The 18014-nt window shown below is 41.5% G+C and overlaps 2 pseudogenes; both read left to right on the top strand.

Annotated features, from left to right (window-relative positions):
* Positions 1-5278: 5278 nt before the first annotated feature.
* LOC131900101 (lamina-associated polypeptide 2-like) lies at positions 5279-7762 on the top strand (annotated as a pseudogene).
* Positions 7763-7861: 99 nt separating this feature from the next.
* Positions 7862-17133, top strand: LOC131900100 (lamina-associated polypeptide 2-like; annotated as a pseudogene).
* The last annotated feature ends 881 nt before the right edge of the window (positions 17134-18014 follow it).

The raw sequence follows: 18014 nt of genomic DNA, 5'->3' as shown, positions 1-18014 counted from the left end.
TGGTGGTCAGAATCAAAATTGCAATTCTGAAAGGCTCTGATCCTGAAGCTTTTCAAACAGGAAAGGGGAAAGGAGGGGCTTAGAGTCCTGACATAAACCAGATCTTTCTAGAATGTAGAACCCAATGGCAGCGATTCTCTAAACACACGATTTTCTACTGTCTCTAAGCCCCAAACTAGATATTCACTTCCTGCCTGAACTGAAGAGAAAACTGCATGATTATTTTGGAAGAAGTTTGAGACAGAAACACACCTGAAGATACACTACAAAAATAGAATTGTTTTCATCTAAATATACTTTGCTCAACGAGTCAATGTATTATGTACCACTTGCAAAAAATAATAGATGTACATGATTTTTGTCAGTTGAGTTACATTTTTATTTTTACATTTTAAAATGATTTTATTCATTCATTCATTTATTTATTTATTTATTATTTATTTATTTATTTATTTGGGGCGGGGGTGTAGACGTTGATGTAACCATGCTTCAGTGAATGTGTTTAGAGGTCAGAGAACAACCAGCATGAGTCCCTCCCTTCCCTTCACCCTATGGGTGCTGTAGGAGACCAGATCTTTGTGCTCCCACATAAGCTCTAGTGGAATCAAATGTTAAACAACACATGGGGTTGTCCTTCAAAGGAATGCACAGCCTGTTGTCTGCCCAGAAGGCTGGGAATGGACTTGGCTAATAGCCTGGTTACCTTTACACTGTCTGTGTGGCCGAGAACTCACGAAACCCTCCCCCAGACTCTCATTTTAAACTTGTTTTTCTCAGTCAGTTTATAGAACCTGTGTTTGAATCAACAGTGCCTCCTTAGTCAGGTTGAACCGAACTGACTTTTGCCTACCTCAGACCATTACTCTGCTGGCAGTGGTGGTCTCACAGACACCCTCCCAAACCCACATCCCAACCTCAAGTTTCCAGAGATCAAACTCATGTCATGCTGCTTAACCATCTTCCTACCTCCATATTTCAATCTTAACGTATTTTCCTAATTACAAGTTTTCCAAAAAGTCAAAAAGAAATGTATGTGTAAACTGAACCGTGTGTGTCTCCTCTGCCTGACCCTCACCCTCTGACTCAAATATATCCCCTGAAAATAGATGTGTGCACTTCAGACGTGTTTTTTTCCGAGTGCAGTTTAAATACAAAGGAAAGCACTTAGCTAAAATACATATTATCCAAAATCCTAATCAATGCATACTTACTCGTTCACATTCTGCCTATTTCACTGACCATCATAGCTCTTCACATTACATTTCTAAAGGACTAGTGCCTAATAGGCACAAAATACTGCTTTCTCTTTTAAATACAGGATCTCTTGTAACCCAGGGTGGCCTTGAACTGCCTATGTTGTTGAAGATGGCCTTGAAATCAGAATCCTCCTGCCTCCACATCTTGAGTGCTGAGATAACAAATATGCATCTCTGAGCCCAGCTCCAAATATTGCTTGAACTCACCTATCTCTTAGTAAGCCAGTTTGCCGAACAATCTGCAGATATAAACTCCATATAGTTTACAAATAGTCTATTTCGTCACCTAACTTTTGACTGTTTTCCTGCCATCCACAGTTCTTCCTTAACTGTTTTCTGTATCTGGATTAAAATGATTACTTTCTCACAGTGTCTCCTGTAGACCAAACTGATCTTGAACTCCCGGTCCTGCTGCCTCTCTCTAACAAGTGCTGAGAAGACAGGCATGCAACACCATGTCCTTTTAATGTTTTCAATAATATTCACATTAAACCTTCCTATATAAAATAACAAACAGTTTATTTTAAGATGCATAACAGTTTATTTTAAGATGCTATCTATTAAGATAGCTATTATATAAAAACAAAATGTGTTGATGGAGATATGAAGACAGTGGGACACATTGTATTTTCGATGTAAACACAAATGGTGCAGCCTCTTTAGAAAACAGTATAGCAGCCCTTCAAAAATTAGACATTGAACTAACCCGTGATCCAGTAATTCACCTTCTAGGCATGTACTGAAAAGAAATGAGAGCAGAGATTCAAATGGAGTAGCTTCCCAACCATGGCCATAGTAGCATTATCCATAATGGTCATATGATGGAAACACCCATGTTCATGGACAGACAAGTATGGCATATCCACAGGATGGACTGTCATTTGGCCTTCAAAATTAAAGAATGTCTGCTAAATGCTTGCCGGGCGGTGGTGGCGCATGCCTTTAATCCCAGCACTCGGGAGACAGAGCAAGGCTGATCTCTGTGAGTTTTTAGGCCAGCCTGGGCTACCAAGTGAGTTCCAGGAAAGGCTCAAAGCTACACAGAGAAGCCCTGTCTTGAAAAATCAAAAAAAAAAAAAAAGAATGTCTGCTAAATGCACCACTACACAGGTAAACCCTGTGAAAACATGCTAAGCAAAAGAAGCAAGACAGCAAAGGACAAACACACTATGATTCCACTTCCATTATGTACTCAGGAGCCAAATTCATATGAAATGGAGAGTAGAATGATGGATTTCAGGGTCTGCAGGAGGGAAAATAGGAAATTATATCAATGAGTACAGAATTCCAGTGATGTAAGATAAGTACTGGGGAAGAATGGTGGTGAGGATTTCACAACAATGTGATTGTGTTTATTTGTGTATAGCTATTGAGGATTAAATCCAGGGCTTTGTCCTTCCCACTGACGGCCATCTCCAGGATAATGTGGATGCATTTAATGCCCCTGAAGGGTACTCCTGGAAATGAGTGAAATGGCAATTTCGAAGGCATTTATACTTCATAAAGGAGAAATGAATAAAATTGAGCATAGTATCAGAACTTGAGCTTTCCCGTGGGAGCATTCCATGCCAGCACCCAGGACACAAAGGAAAAGCTTGAATGATTCCAACTTCAGTGGCTGTACAAAGCCTCCCCTAGCTCCCAGCTCACACTCAAGGATGGGGACATCACAAACACATGGACAGATAGAGACAGACTTCCAGATAACTCTTTGTCTATCCCATTCACCCACCTCTCTCATTGGTTAGTAGTAATGCATCATTGATCATGAGAATTAACCACAGGTTTACTGTAAACAGCTTAGACCAGTGGTTCTTAACCTGTGGGTCGTGACCCCTCTAGGGTCAAAGGACCCATTTACAGGGGTTGCAAATCAGATGTCCTGCATCTCAGATATCTACATTATGATTCATAACAGTAGCAAAACTATAGTTGTGAAGTAGTAACAAAAATAATTTTATGCTTATAAGTCACCACGAGTGACTGTACTAAAGGGTCACAGCATTAGGAAGCTTGAGAACCACTGTCTTAGACGGTCTTTACTGAATTTTTTCTATGTATTATGTCTAAATTTTATTGTATTTTTTCCATAGTGTCTCATGTACACCAAACTGACCTTGAACTCGCCAAGTGCAGAGAATACAGGTGTGCATCGCCATGTCCACTTTTAATTTTTTCAATAATATTAATATTGAAAATAATAATGCAGAAGTTTTTGTTTTTTTCAAGACAGGGTCTCTCTGTGTAGCTTTGGAGTCTGTCCTGGAACTTGATCTGTAGACCATGCTGGACTCGAAATCACAGCGATCCACCTGCCTCTGCCTCCCATGTGCTGGGATTAAAGGCGTGTGCCACCACCACCCCACATGCAGTTGTTTTTGTGTTTTTTTAATTAAGCAATGTCCTGTCCAGCATCAATTATTCACTAAGATTAGGCAGTTAGAACCTTGGAAACTTCCTGAAATAAAAGAGAGAGCTTTTGATTAATTCCAGATTTTCCTACTAAAGCAGCCTCCCTGCAAGGTCGTTTCCCTGATTTTTACTTAACCTTCCTATACCCTGATCTTCATTGTGAATTTCATAAAAAGTGAACTAGAGAGAAACAGGGCAGTAGTCTTTTTCCAAGGGACAGTTGAGAGCTGCCCTGTGGGTGCTGGGAATTGAACCCGGGTCTACCAGAAGAGCAGCCGCTGCTCCCAACTACTGACCCATCTCTCTAGCCCGAAGAAGGTGCCTCAATTAAGAGTATTGGCTGTGCCGGGAGGTGGTGGTGCCTAGCACTAGGAGGCAGAGGCAGGTGGATCTGAGTTCGAGGCCAGCCTGTTCCACAGAGCGAGTTCCACAACAGACTCCAAAGCTACACAGAGAAAACCGGTCTTGAAAAGCCATTAAAAAAAAAAGAAGAAGAAAAGGAAAAGAGAGCACTGGTAGCTCTTCCAAAGAGCCCAAGTTTTTTTGTTTGGTTGGTTTGTTGGTTGGGTTTGTTTGTATGTTTGTTTGTTTGTTTGTTTGTTTGTTTTGAGACCGGGTTTCTCTGTAGTTTTGGTTCCTGTCCTGGATCTTGCTCTGTAGACCAGGGTGGACTCAAACTCACAGAGATCAGCCTGGCTCTCTTTCCCTGAGTGCTGGGATTAAAGGCGTGTGCCACCACTGCCCCACATACAGTTTTTTGGGGTTATTTTTTTAAGATTTATTTATTTATCATGTATACAGTGTTCTGCCAGCATATATGGCTGCAGGCCAGAAGGGGGCATCAGATCCTATTACAGATGGTTGTGAGCCACCATGTGCTTGCTGGGTATTGGACTCAGGGCCTTAACCTCTGAGCCATCTCTCCAGCCCACAGTTGTTTGTTTGTTTGTTTGTTTGTTTGTTTTTTAATTAAGCAATGTCCTGGCCAGCATCAATAATTCACTAAGACTAGGCAAGTATATACTTGGAAACTTCCTGACATAAAAGAAAAAGCTTTTGATTAATTCCAGATTTTCCTACTAAGCAGCATCCCTGCAAGGTCGTTTCCCTGATTCACTTAACCTTCCTATACCCTGATCTTCATTGTGAATTTAGCAAAAAGTGAACTGAAGAGAGGTAGGTCAGTAGTCTTTTTTCATTGGAAATGGGACAGTTGTGAGCTGCCATGTGGGTGCTGGGAATTGAACCCAGGTCTACCAGAAGAACAGCCACTGTTCCCAACCACTGACCCATTTCTCCAGCCCGCCAATGGCTACTCAGTTAAGAGTATTGGCTGTGCCTGGTGGTGGTGGTGCCCAGCACTTGGGAGGCAGAGGCAGGTGGATATCTGTGAGTTCGAGGCCAGCCTGTTCCACAGAGCAAGTTTCTCAACAGGCTCCAAAGCTAAACTGAGAAACCCGATCACCCCCTCCTCCCAAAAAGAAAGAAATTCCTGTTACATCATTCTGTGAGTTTGAGGCCATCCTAGTTTACAGAGTGAGTTCCAGGCTAGCCAGGACTACACACAGAAACCCTGTTTAGAAAAATCAAACAAACCTTTGTGGTTCAGGATGTGGCTCCGTCGTGCTGATCTAACACCTGAGAGGAATACCAGTATGTCAAATAAATCAGTGCTCTTTGTACCATCTTCTGTTTTTCATTTGGGTCTATGGATAGATTCATGCATTCTGGGCAAGTACACTATTGAGTGATAGCCTCCACCTGCATCATCATTTCCTGTTGGCCTTTTTATTCCATCCTTTGAAAAAAACTGATAAAGTAACAAGTTTCCTTATGTCATGTCCATGAATACTCTTATATTTATTGGGCTTTGTCCCCCCACCCCCACATCCCCACCCCCGACCTTGCTCTCCTCCTACAGCTCCTGTTCCCAGTGACCCCCTTCTGCTTTTCTCTTGCAGGTATTCTTGGTGTTAGGATTCTGTACATGTGCAGCTTGGCTCTAATGGCTTACAGCAGCAGCAGGTGCTGACGCAATCCCCACCTTTAAAAAGCCGGATATGAACCCCACCCCCTCTTTCTGTTTTCTCTCTGCTCTGCTCTGCTCCCTCAAACATCTTTATCTCTCACCAGGCCTGGTCCCCTTCTCCACACCCATTTTTCCCTCCTAATAAAGCTCTAAAAACTAACATTGTGTTCTTGCGATGACCAAGCAGCACCATATACCCATCTCTTGGGCCTTCTCTCCTCCTCAGTCCTCTCTTAGGCCCCCCTTTTCTCTTTCCACAGTCCCCTTTCTTCTTTCATGACAGGCACACACACACAGACAAAATAAAATCTAAGATCTACATATTAGAGAAAATGTGGTTTTGTCCTGAGACTTTTTTTGGGGGGATAGGGACAGAAGGGGACACAGGGTTTCTCTGTGTAGATCTAGCTGTCCTGGAACTCACTCTCTATGTAGATCAGACTGGCCTTGAACTCACAGACATCTTCCTGCTTCTGCCTCCCAAGTGCTAAAATTAAAGTTATGTGCCATGATGCCCAGACCAGACATAACAATTTCCAGTTCCATTCATTTTGCTGAAAAAAATCACAATTTTATTTTTATATATAGCTGGAGAAAAACCTATTGTGTATACATATCAGCTTACATGTGGTTTTTCTCATAATCCACTTTTTGGTTTTTTTGTTTGGTTTTGATATCATGGGGGGTGGTGTGTCTATGTGTGGGGTTGTGTATGTGTGCCTATATGTGTCAGTGGAGGCCAGAGTATCTAGATCCTGGACCTGGATTTGCACGTGGCTGTGGGCCAGCCACCCAATGTGGATTCGGGGAACTGAACTCTGATTGTCTGGGAGAGCAGGTATGTGCTCTTTAATGCTAAGCCATCTCTCTAGGCTCCATTTTCTGTTTGTTGAAGCTGTCTGTATTAATAATATTATACAAAACACTGGGCACAGTATGCCTTAACTCCCAGCATGACATCTAGGTATCATATTTACTAAGTGCCATTCCATACCTTTAATTAAATGCCAAGAACCAGTCATTAAAGACCAGTAATACTGAGAGTGACAAAATTTGCATGCATTTCAAATGAACATAGAAAATATGGATGCAATCGAATCATATCTCATGAAACTATACTGGCTTCAAGCAACAGAGCCTCAGTTGTCAGCAGGTTAACAGGACATTTCAAGCAAACAGTTCCTAGCAAAAAATGAGTGTTTGGGGAAATATTATTTTAAGGTGTGTTACTTTTGTTTATGTGCATTTGTTTAATTCTGTGAAGCTGTGTTACTGTGCCTGTCTAAAACAAATGATGGTCTAATAAAGAAGTGAATGGCCAATTGCTGGCAGGAGAAAGGATAGGTGGTGTTGGCAGGCAGAGAGAATAAAAAGAAGGGGAAATCTGGGAGGAGAGATCAATGAGCATGGGCAAGAGAGAGACACAGACAGAGAGGACACTAGGGACTAGTCACCCAGCCAACCAGCCACAGAGTAAGAGTAAGATTTACAGAAATAAGAGAACGGGAAAAGCCCAGAGGCATAAGGGTGATGGGATACTTTGAGATAAGAAAAACTGGCTAGAAACAAGTCAAGCTAAAGCCAGGCATTTATAATTAAGAATAAGCCCTGTGTGTGACTTATTTGGGAGCTGAATGCCAGGCCCCGCAAAAGAGCAAAAACAAACAACACCATTAAGTGCTAAAGTAAAGAAGAGCAGAAAGAGATATCCTTAAGGAGCTGTTCCCCTAGGAAGCATCTGTGCCAACAGGAATTAATGCTAGTTGCTGCAGACCAACCAAAGGGGCTGCAGGCCAGCCACTAGAACTCAGATGATTCCAGGATGGGGCAATCATTCTCATCTAAATATGTCCCTAAGTAGGTTCCCTTGGCAGATGTCAGGTCAGAGAAAACAGAGAAGGGATCCTCCATTCCCATGTGGAATACAGTGCTGCTGTTTGTTGTTGAAGAAGTGGATATTGTTGTTGGTGTTGGTGTTGTTTTCTTTTGAGCCTATCAAGCTATGGAAACCAACCAAGGAAAACTCTTCTCTAATTTTCTTCAAAACGCTAAAGTATCTGGCTGAAGATACCATGTTGAACAATATTATTTTAAGGTGTGTTACTTTGTTTCTGTTGCATTTGTTTAACTCTGTGAAGTTGTGTTACTGTGCCTAACACACCTGATGGTCTCCTACAGAACTGAGCAGCCAATGGTGAGGCAGGAGAAAGAATAGGTGGGACAGGCAGGCAGAGAGAATAAATAGAAGGAGAAACCAGGGAAGAGGGAATTGAAAAGGAGGAGCCAGAGCAGGAAGAGGACTCCAGGCTCAGCCACTCAGCTACACAGCAAGACACAGAGGAAGAGTAAGGTTTACAGAATCTAGAGAACAGGGAAGTTCCGGGGGCAAAAGATAGATGGGGTAACTGAAGTTAAGGAAAGCTAGATAGAAACTAAGCCTAGCTAAGGCCGGGCATTTATAATTAAGAATAAACATCCGTGTGTGATTTATTTGGGAGCTGGGTGGTGGGCCTCCAAAGAGCCAAAAGAGTAAAATACCAACAACTTCATTTTGGCATATTCAACTTGACCTCCTGTTTTTATTAACTGTGTGGGAAAACATTTGTGTCCACTTACTGAACGAAGAACTACAATTGTGAATTCACCTCAATAAAGTTAGTGTGGCAAAGAAAAGTAAACAAGATGTATACATGGACTTTGTTTAAATTTTTGGACCATGGAGATCACAATGTGCTATATGAATAATCTTTCCTAGCACTGGAACTGTTTTGTAGGCTTTATTTTTAATGTGGACATCTTATTTCACCACATTGTGTTTTGTACTTGGAAAATAAGGCAAAACATGGTGATGTAATGTGAAGCTGCACATCCAATACTTGGAATTTTTACAGAAAAGATGTATGACTTATTCTCTGCTGAGTAAAACTGTTGTGGAATGATGTTCAATGGGTCAAGTGGGTGTGTTTCCTGTAATGCAGGTGTTTGTTGTTCATGCAAGGTACAGCAATAAGCTCTTCTGTGACTTCTGATAATGGTGGTATTGCTCTTGCAGCCCTATCACACTACATCCTGAAATACTTTTCATATCATGAAAGTCCTACTGCCTTCAGACCCATTTAAGTACACTTGATTTTCGGCAGGGATCTTTTAGGGCAGCGTATATGACTCTTTCACAGAACTATACCAGGCTGTCCATATTTGAGAACACTGTTAATTAGCTTTAAAACTGTCATTGGAATCTTGGACTTTTTGTTTACAGTAAAGCCTTTTTCCTGACAATGCATCTCACTATCAAAATATTTTGAGATAAAAAAGTGTGAGGTGTGCTTGTTTAGAAACTAACACTGGCCGGGCGGTGGTGGTGCACGCCTTTAATCCCAGCACTCGGGAGGCAGAGCCAGGCGGATCTCTGTGAGTTCGAGGCCAGCCTGGGCTACCAAGTGAGTTCCAGGAAAGGCGCAAAGCTACACAGAGAAACCCTGTCTCGAAAAAAAAAACCAAAAAAAAAAAACAAAACCAAAAAAAAACAAAAAGAAACTAACACTGCTCCTGTGTTCCACTTGGATTCATTGTTGCGTCATTTTCTTTTTTTTTTTTTTTTTTTTTTTTTTTGGTTTTTTGGGAGGATTGTTTTTGTTTGGTTTGGGGAGGGGTGTTGAAGTTTTTGTTTGTTTTAACCCTATGCTTTCTGGTTGTATTAGATTTCAAAAAAATAAACATTTGCTTTGAAATACATACACACACACACACACACACACACACACACACACTCACAAAATCCTATGTCCTCTAATGAAGGACAATGAAGACATCTGCCATCTGGTGGTCAGAACCAAAATTGCAGTTCTGAAAGGCTCTGATCCTGAAGCTTTTCAAACAGGAAAGGGGAAAGGTGGGGCTTAGAGTCATGACATAAGCCAGATCATTCTAGAATGTACAACCCACAGGCAGCGATTATCTAAACACACGATTTTCTAATGTCTCTAAGCCCCAAACTAGATATTCACTTCCTGCCTGAACTGAAGAGAAAACTGCGTGATTATTTTGGAAGAAGTTTGAGACAGAAACACACCCGAAGATACACTACAAAAAAAGAATTGTTTTCATGTAAATATACTTTGCTCAACGAGTCAATGTATTATGTACCACTTCCAAAATAAAATAGATGTCCATGATTTTTGTCAGTTGAGTTACATTTTTAGTTTTACATTTTAAAATGATTTTATTATTTATTTATTTATTTATTTATTTATTTATTTATTTATTTATTTATTTATTTATTTGGGTCAGGGGTGTAGACGTTGATGTAACCGTGCTTCAGTGAATGAGTTTAGAGGTCAGAGAACAACCAGCATGAGTCCGTCCCTTCCCTTCACCCTATGGGTGCTGTAGGAGCCCAGATCTTTGTGCTCCCACATAAGCTCTAGTGGAATCTAAAATGTTAAACAACACATGGGGTTGTCCTTCAAAGGAATTCACAGCCTGTTGTCTGCCCAGAAGGCTGGCAATGGACTTGGCTAATAGCCTGGTTACCTTTACACTGTCTGTGTGTCCGAGAACACACGAAACCCTCCCCCAGACTCCTATTGTAAACTTGTTTTTCTCAGTCAGTTTATAGAACCTGTGTTTGAATCAACAGTGCCTCCTTAGTCGTGTTGAACCGAACTCACTTTTGCCTCCCTCAGACCATTACTCTGCTGGCAGTGGTGGTCTCAGAGACACCCTCCCAAACCCACATCCCAACCTCAAGGTTCCAGAGATCAAACTCATGTCATGCTGCTTAGCCATCTCCCTCCCTCCATATTTCTATCTTAATATATTTTCCTAATTACAAGTTTTCCAGAAAGACAAAAAGAGATGTATGTGTAAACTGAACCCTGTGTGTCTCCTCTGCCTGACCCTCACTCTCTGACTCAAATATATCCACTGAAAATAGATGTGTGTACTTCAGACCTGATTTTTTTCGAGTGCAGTTTAAATACAAAGGAAAGCACTTAGCTAAAATACATATTATCCAAAATCCTAATCAATGCATACTTACTCGTTCACATTCTGCCTATTTCACTGACCATCATAGCTCTTCACATTACATTTATAAAGGACTAGTGCCTAATAGGCACAAAATATTGCTTTCTCTTTTAAATACAGGATCTCTTGTAACCCAGGGTGGCCTTGAACTGCCTATGTTGTTGAAGATGGCCTTGAAATCAGAATCCTCCTGCCTCCACATCTTGAGTGCTGAGATAACAAATATGCATCTCTGAGCCCAGCTCCAAGTATTGCTTGAATTCACCTATCTCTTAGTAAGCCAGTTTGCCAAACATTCTGCAGATATAAACTCCATATAGTTTACAAATAGTCTATTTTGTCACCTAACTTTTGACTTTTTCCTGCCATCCACAGTACTTCCTTAACTGTTTTCTGTATCTGGATTAAAATGATTACTTTCTCACAGGGTCTCCCGTAGACCAAACTGATCTTGAACTCCCGGTCCTGCTGACTCTCTCTAACAAGTGCTGAAAAGACAGGCATGCAACACCATATCATTTTAATGTTTTCAATAATATTCACTTTAAACCTTCCTATATAAAATAACGAACAGTTTATTTTAAGATGCATAATGTATAGCATCTACTAAGATAACTATTATATAAAAACAAAATGTGTTGATGGAGATATGAAGACAGTGGGACACATTGTATTGTCAATGTAAACACAAATGGTGCAGCCTCTTTAGAAAACAGTAGAGCAGCCCTTCAAAAATTAGACATTGAACTAACCAGTGATCCAGTAATTCACCTTCTAGGCATGTACTGAAAAGAAATGAGAGCAGAGATTCAAATGGGGTAGCTTCCCATTCATGGTCATAGCAGCATTATCCATAATGGTCAAATGATGGAAACACCCATGTTCATGGACAGACAAGTATGGCATATCCACAGGATGGACTGTCATTTGGCCTTCAAAATTAAAGAATGTCTGCTAAATGAACCACTACACAGGTAAACCCTTTGAAAACATGCTATACAAAAGAAGCAAGACAGCAAAGGACAAACACACTATGATTCCACTTCTATTATGTACTCAGGAGCCAAATTCATATGAAATGGAGAGTAGAATGATGGATTTCAGTGTCTGCGGGAGGGAAAATAGGAAATTATATCAATGAGTACAGAATTCCAGTGATGTAAGATAAGTACTGGGGAAGAATGGTGGTGAGGGTTTCACAACAATGTGATTGTGTTTATTTGTGTATAGCTATTGAGGATTAAATCCAGGGCTTTGTCCTTCCCACTGACGGCCATCTCCAGGATAATATGGATGCATTTAATGTCACTGAAGAGTACTCCTGGAAATGAGTGAAATGGCAATTTCGAAGGCATTTATACTTCATAAATGAGAAATGAATAAAATTGACCATAGTATCAGAACTTGAGCTTTCCCCTGGGAGCATCCCATGCCAGCACCCAGGACACAAAGGAAAAGCTTGAATGATTCCAACTTCAGTGGCTGTACAAAGCCTCCCCTAGCTCCCAGCTCACACTCAAGGATGGGGACATCACAAACACATGGACAGATAGAGACAGACTTCCAGATAACTCTTTGTCTATCCCATTCACCCACCTCTCTCATTGGTTAGTAGTAATGCATCATTGATCATGAGAATTAACTACAGGTTTACTGTAAACAGCTTAGACCAATGGTTCTCAACCTGTGGGTCGTGAACCCTTTAGGGTCAAAGGACCCATTTACAGGGGTTGCAAATCAGATGTCCTGCATATCAGATATCTACATTATGATTCATAACAGTAGCAAAACTATAGTTGTGAAGTAGCAACAAAAATAATTTTATGCTTGTAGGTCACCACAACATGAGGGACTGTACTAAAGGGTCACAGCATTAGGAAGCTTGAGAACCACTGTCTTAGATGGTCTTTACTGAATTTTTTCTATGTATTATGTCTAAATTTTATTGTATTTTTTCCATAGTGTCTCATGTACACCAAACTGACCTTGCACTCGCCAAGTGCAGAGAATACAGGTGTGCATCAGCATGTCCACTTTTAATTTTTTCAATAATACTAATATTGAAAATAGTAATGCAGATTTTTTTGTTTTTTTCAAGGCAGGGTTTCTCTGTGTAGCTTTGGAGTCTGTCCTGGAACTTGATCTGTAGACCAGGCTGGACTCGAACTCACAGAGATCCACCTGCCTCTGCCTCCCCTGTGCTCTGATTAAAGGTGTGTGCCACCACTGCCCCACATGCAGTTGTTTTTGTGTTTTTTTAATTAAGCAATGTCCTGTCCAGCATCAATTATTCACTAAGACTAGGCAGTTAGAACCTTGGAAACTTCCTGAAATAAAAGAGAAAGCTTTTGATTAATTCCAGATTTTCCTACTAAACAGCCTCCCTGCAGGGTCGTTTCCCTGATTTACTTAACCTTCCTATACCCTGATCTTCAATGTGAATTTCATAAAAAGTGAAGCAGAGAGAAACAGGCTGGTAGTCTTTTTCCAAGGGACAGTTGAGAGCTACCCTGTGGGTGCTGGGAATTGAACCCGGGTCTACCAGAAGAGCAGCCACTGCTCCCAACTACTGAGCCATCTCTCTAGCCCGAAGAAGGTGCCTCAATTAAGAGTATTGGCTGTGCCGGGAGGTGGTGGTGCCTAGCACTAGGAGGCAGAGGCAGGTGGATCTGAGTTCGAGGCCAGCCTGTTCCACAGAGCGAGTTCCACAACAGACTCCAAAGCTACACAGAGAAAACCAGTCTTGAAAAGCCATTTAAAAAAGAAAAAGAACAAGAAGAAAAAGAAAAGAGAGCACTGTTTGCTCTTCCAAAGAGCCCAAGTTTTTTTGTTGGTTTGGTTCGTTGGTTGGTTTTGTTTCTTTATTTGTTTCTTTGTTATGAGACCGGGTTTCTCTGTGTAGTTTTGGTTCCTGTCCTGGATCTCGCTCTGTAGACCAGGGTGGACTCAAACTCACACAGATCACCTGGCTCTGTTTCCCTTAGTGCTGGGATTAAAGGCGTGTGCCACCACTGCCCCACATACAGTTTTTTTGGGGTTTTTTTTTTTAAGATTTATTTATTTATTATGTATACAGTGTTCTGCCTGCATATATGGCTGCAGGCCAGAAGGGGGCATCAGATCCTATTACAGATGGTTGTGAGCCACCATGTGCTTGCTGGGTATTGGACTCAGGGCCTTTGGAAGAACAGCCAGTACCCTTAACCTCTGAGCCATCTCTCCAGCCCACAGTAGTTTTTTTGTTGTTGTTGTTTGTTTTTGTTTTTTAATTAAGCAATGTCTTGGCTAGCATCAATTATTCACTAAGATTAGGCAGTTAGAACCTTGGAAACTTTCTGACATAAAAGACAAGGTTTTTGATTAAGTCCAGATTTTCCTACTAAGCAGCATCCCTGCAAGGTCGTTTCCCTGATTCACTTAACCTTCCTATACCCTGATCTTCATTGTGAATTTAGCAAAAAGTGAACTGGAGAGAGATGGGTGAGTAGTCTTTTTTCCCTTGGAAATGGCACAGTTGTGAGCTGCCATGTGGGTGCTGGGAATTGAACCCAGGTCTACCAGAAGAACAGCCACTGTTCCCAACCACTGACCCATCTCTCCAGCCCGCCAATGGATACTCAGTTAAGAGTATTGGCTGTGCCTGGTGGTGGTGGTGCCCAACACTTGGGAGGCAGAGGCAGGTGGATATCTGTGAGTTCGAGGCCAGCCTGGTCTACAGAGCAAGTTTCTGAGCAGACTCCAAAGCTAATCAGAGAAATCCGAAACACTCCCCTCCCCCCAAAAAGAAAGAAATTCCTGTTGCATCATTCTGTGAGGTTGAGGCCATCCTAGTTTACAGAGTGAGTTCCAGGCTAGCCAGGACTACACAGAGAACCCTGTTTAGAAAAATCAAACAAACCTTTGTGGTTCAGGATGTGGCTCCGTCGTGCTGATCTAATACCTGAGAGGAATACCAGTTTCTCAAATAAATCAGTGCTCTTTGTACCATCTTCTGTTTTTCATTTCGTTCTAACGATAGATTCATGCATTCTGGGCAAGTACACTATTGAGTGATAGCCTCCACCTGCATCATCATTTCCTGTTGGTCTTTTTTACTCATCTTTTTTTTAAAAAAACTGATAAAGTAACAAGTTTCCTTATGTCATGTCCATGAATACTTCTGTATTTATTGGGCTTTGTCCCCCCACCCCCACATCCCCACCTGTGACCTTGCTCTCCTCCTACAGCTCCTGTTCCCAGTGACCCCCTTCTGCTTTTCTCTTGCAGGTATTCTTGGTGTTAGGATTCTGTACATGTGCAGCTTGGCTCTAATGGCTTACAGCAGCAGCAGGTGCTGACGCAATCCCCACATTTAAAAAGCCGGATGTGAACCCCCACCCCCTCTTTCTGTTTTCTCTCTGCTCTGCTCTGCTCCCTCAAACATCTTTCTCTCTCACCAGGCCTGGTCCCCTTCTCCACACCCATTTTTCCCTCCTAATAAAGCTCTAAAAACTAACATTGGGTTCTTCCGTGGCCCATGACTCTTCCGATGACCAAGCAGCACCATATACCCATCTCTTGGGCCTTCTCTCCTCCTCAGTCCTCTCTTAGGCCCCCCCTTTTTCTTTCCACAGTCCCCTTTCTTCTTTCATGACAGGCACACACACACATACAAACTAAAATCTAAGATCTACATGTTAGAGAAAATGTGGTTTTGTCCTGAGACTTTTTTTCGGGGTAGGGACAGAAGGGGACACAGGGTTTCTCTATGTAGCCCTAGCTGTCCTCGAACTCACTCTCTATGTAGATCAGACTGGCTTTGAACTCACAGACATCCTACTGCCTCTGTTTCCCAAGTACTGAAATTAAAGATATGTGCCATGATGCCCAGATCAGACATAACAATTTCCAGTTCCATTCATTTTGCTGAAAAAAATCACAATTTTATATTTATATATAGCTGGAGAAAATTCTATTGTGTATACATATCAGCTTACATGTGTTTTTTCTCATAATCCACTTTTTGGATTTTTGTGTGTTTTTATATAATGGGAAGAGCAGTCTGTGTGTGGGGTTGTGTATGTGTGCCTATATGTGTCAATGGAGGCCAGAGAATTTAGATCCTGGACCTGGTTTTGCAAGTGGCTGTGGGCCAGCCACCCAATGTGGATTCAGGGAACTGAACTCTGATTGTCTGGGAGAGCAGGTATGTGCTCTTAAATGCTAAGTCATCTCTCTAGGCTCCATTTTCTGTTTATTGATGCTGTCTGTATTCATAATATTATACAAAACACTGGGCACAGTATGCCTTAACTCCCAGCATGACATCTAGGTATCATATTTACTAAGTGCCATTCCATACCTTTAATTAAATGCCAAGAACCAGTCATTAAAGACCAGTAATACTGAGAGTGACAAAATTTGCATGCATTTCAAATGAACATAGAAAATATGGATGCAATCGAATCATATCTCATGAAACTATACTGGCTTCAAGCAACAGAGCCTCAGTTGTCAGCAGGTTAACAGGACATTTCAAGCAAACAGTTCCTAGCAAAAAATGAGTGTTTGGGGAAATATTATTTTAAGGTGTGTTACTTTTGTTTATGTGCATTTGTTTAATTCTGTGAAGCTGTGTTACTGTGCCTGTCTAAAACAAATGATGGTCTAATAAAGAAGTGAATGGCCAATTGCTGGCAGGAGAAAGGATAGGTGGTGTTGGCAGGCAGAGAGAATAAAAAGAAGGGGAAATCTGGGAGGAGAGATCAATGAGCATGGGCAAGAGAGAGACACAGACAGAGAGGACACTAGGGACTAGTCACCCAGCCAACCAGCCACAGAGTAAGAGTAAGATTTACAGAAAAAAGAGAACGGGAAAAGCCCAGAGGCATAAGGGTGATGGGAATATTTGAAAAAAAAGCTGGCTAGAAACAAGTCAAGCTAAAGCCAGGCATTTATAATTAAGAATAAGCCCTGTGTGTGACTTATTGGGAGCTGGTTGGCAGGCCCCACAAAAGAGCAAAAACAAACAACACCATTAAGTGCTAAAGTAAAGAAGAGCAGAAAGGGACATTCTTAAGGAGCTGTTCCCCTAGGAAGCATCTGTGCCTAGAGGAATTAATGCTAGTTGCTGCAGACCAACCAAAGGGGCTGCAGGCCAGCCACTAGAACTCAGATGATTCCAGGATGGGGCAATCATTCTCATCTAAATATGTCCCTAAGTAGGTTCCCTTGGCAGATGTCAGGTCAGAGAAAACAGAGAAGGGATGCTCCATTCCCATGTGGATAACAGTGCTGCTGTTCGTTTTTGAAGAAGTGGATATTGTTGTTGGTGTTGGTGTTGTTTTCTTTTGAGGCAATCAAGCTATGGAAACCAACCAAGGAAATCTCTTCTCTACTTTTCTTCAAAATGCTAAAGTATCTGGCTGAAGATACCATGTTGAACAATATTATTTTAAGGGGTGTTACTTTGTTTCTGTTGCATTTGTTTAACTCTGTGAAGTTGTGTTACTGTGCCTAACACACCTGATGGTCTCCTACAGAACTGAGCAGCCAATGGTGAGGCAGGAGAAAGAATAGGTGGGACAGGCAGGCAGAGAGAATAAACAGAAGGAGAAACCAGGGAAGAGGGATTTGAAAAGGAGGAGCCAGAGCAGAAGGAGGACTCCAGCGTCAACCACTCAGCTACACAGCAAGACACAGAGGAAGAGTAAGGTTTACAGAATCTAGAGAACAGGGAAGGTCCAGAGGCAAAAGAAAGATGGGATAACTTAAGTTAAGGAAGGCTGGCTAGAAACTAAGCCTAGCTAAGGCCGGGCATTTTTAATTAAGAATAAGCCTCTTTGTGTGATGTATTTGGGAGCTGGGTGGTGTGCCTCCAAAGAACCAAAAGAGTAAAATACCAACAACTTCATTTTGGAATATTCAGCTTGACCTCCTGTTTTTATTAACTATGTGGGAAAACATTTGTGTCCACTTACTGACTGAATAACTACAATTGTGATTTCACCTCAATAAAGTTAGTGTGGCAAAGAAAAGTAAACAAGATGTATACATGGACTTTGTTTAATTTTCGGACCATGGAGATCACAATGTGCTATATGAATAATCTTTCCTAGCACTGGAACTGTTTTGTAGGCTTTATTTTTAATGTGGACATCTTATTTCACCACATTGTTTTTGTACTTGGAAAATAAGGCAAAACGTGGTGATGTAATGTGAAGCTGCACATCCAATACTTGGAATTTTTACAGAAAAGATTTATGACTTATTCTCTGCTGAGTAAAACTGTTGTGGAATGATGTTCAATG

The sequence above is a fragment of the Peromyscus eremicus genome, chromosome X (genome assembly GCF_949786415.1).
Source record: "Peromyscus eremicus chromosome X, PerEre_H2_v1, whole genome shotgun sequence".
Classification (NCBI taxonomy): domain Eukaryota; kingdom Metazoa; phylum Chordata; class Mammalia; order Rodentia; family Cricetidae; genus Peromyscus; species Peromyscus eremicus.
Note: the sequence above shows the minus strand (reverse complement) of the source record. Positions and strands in the feature narration are given on the sequence as shown.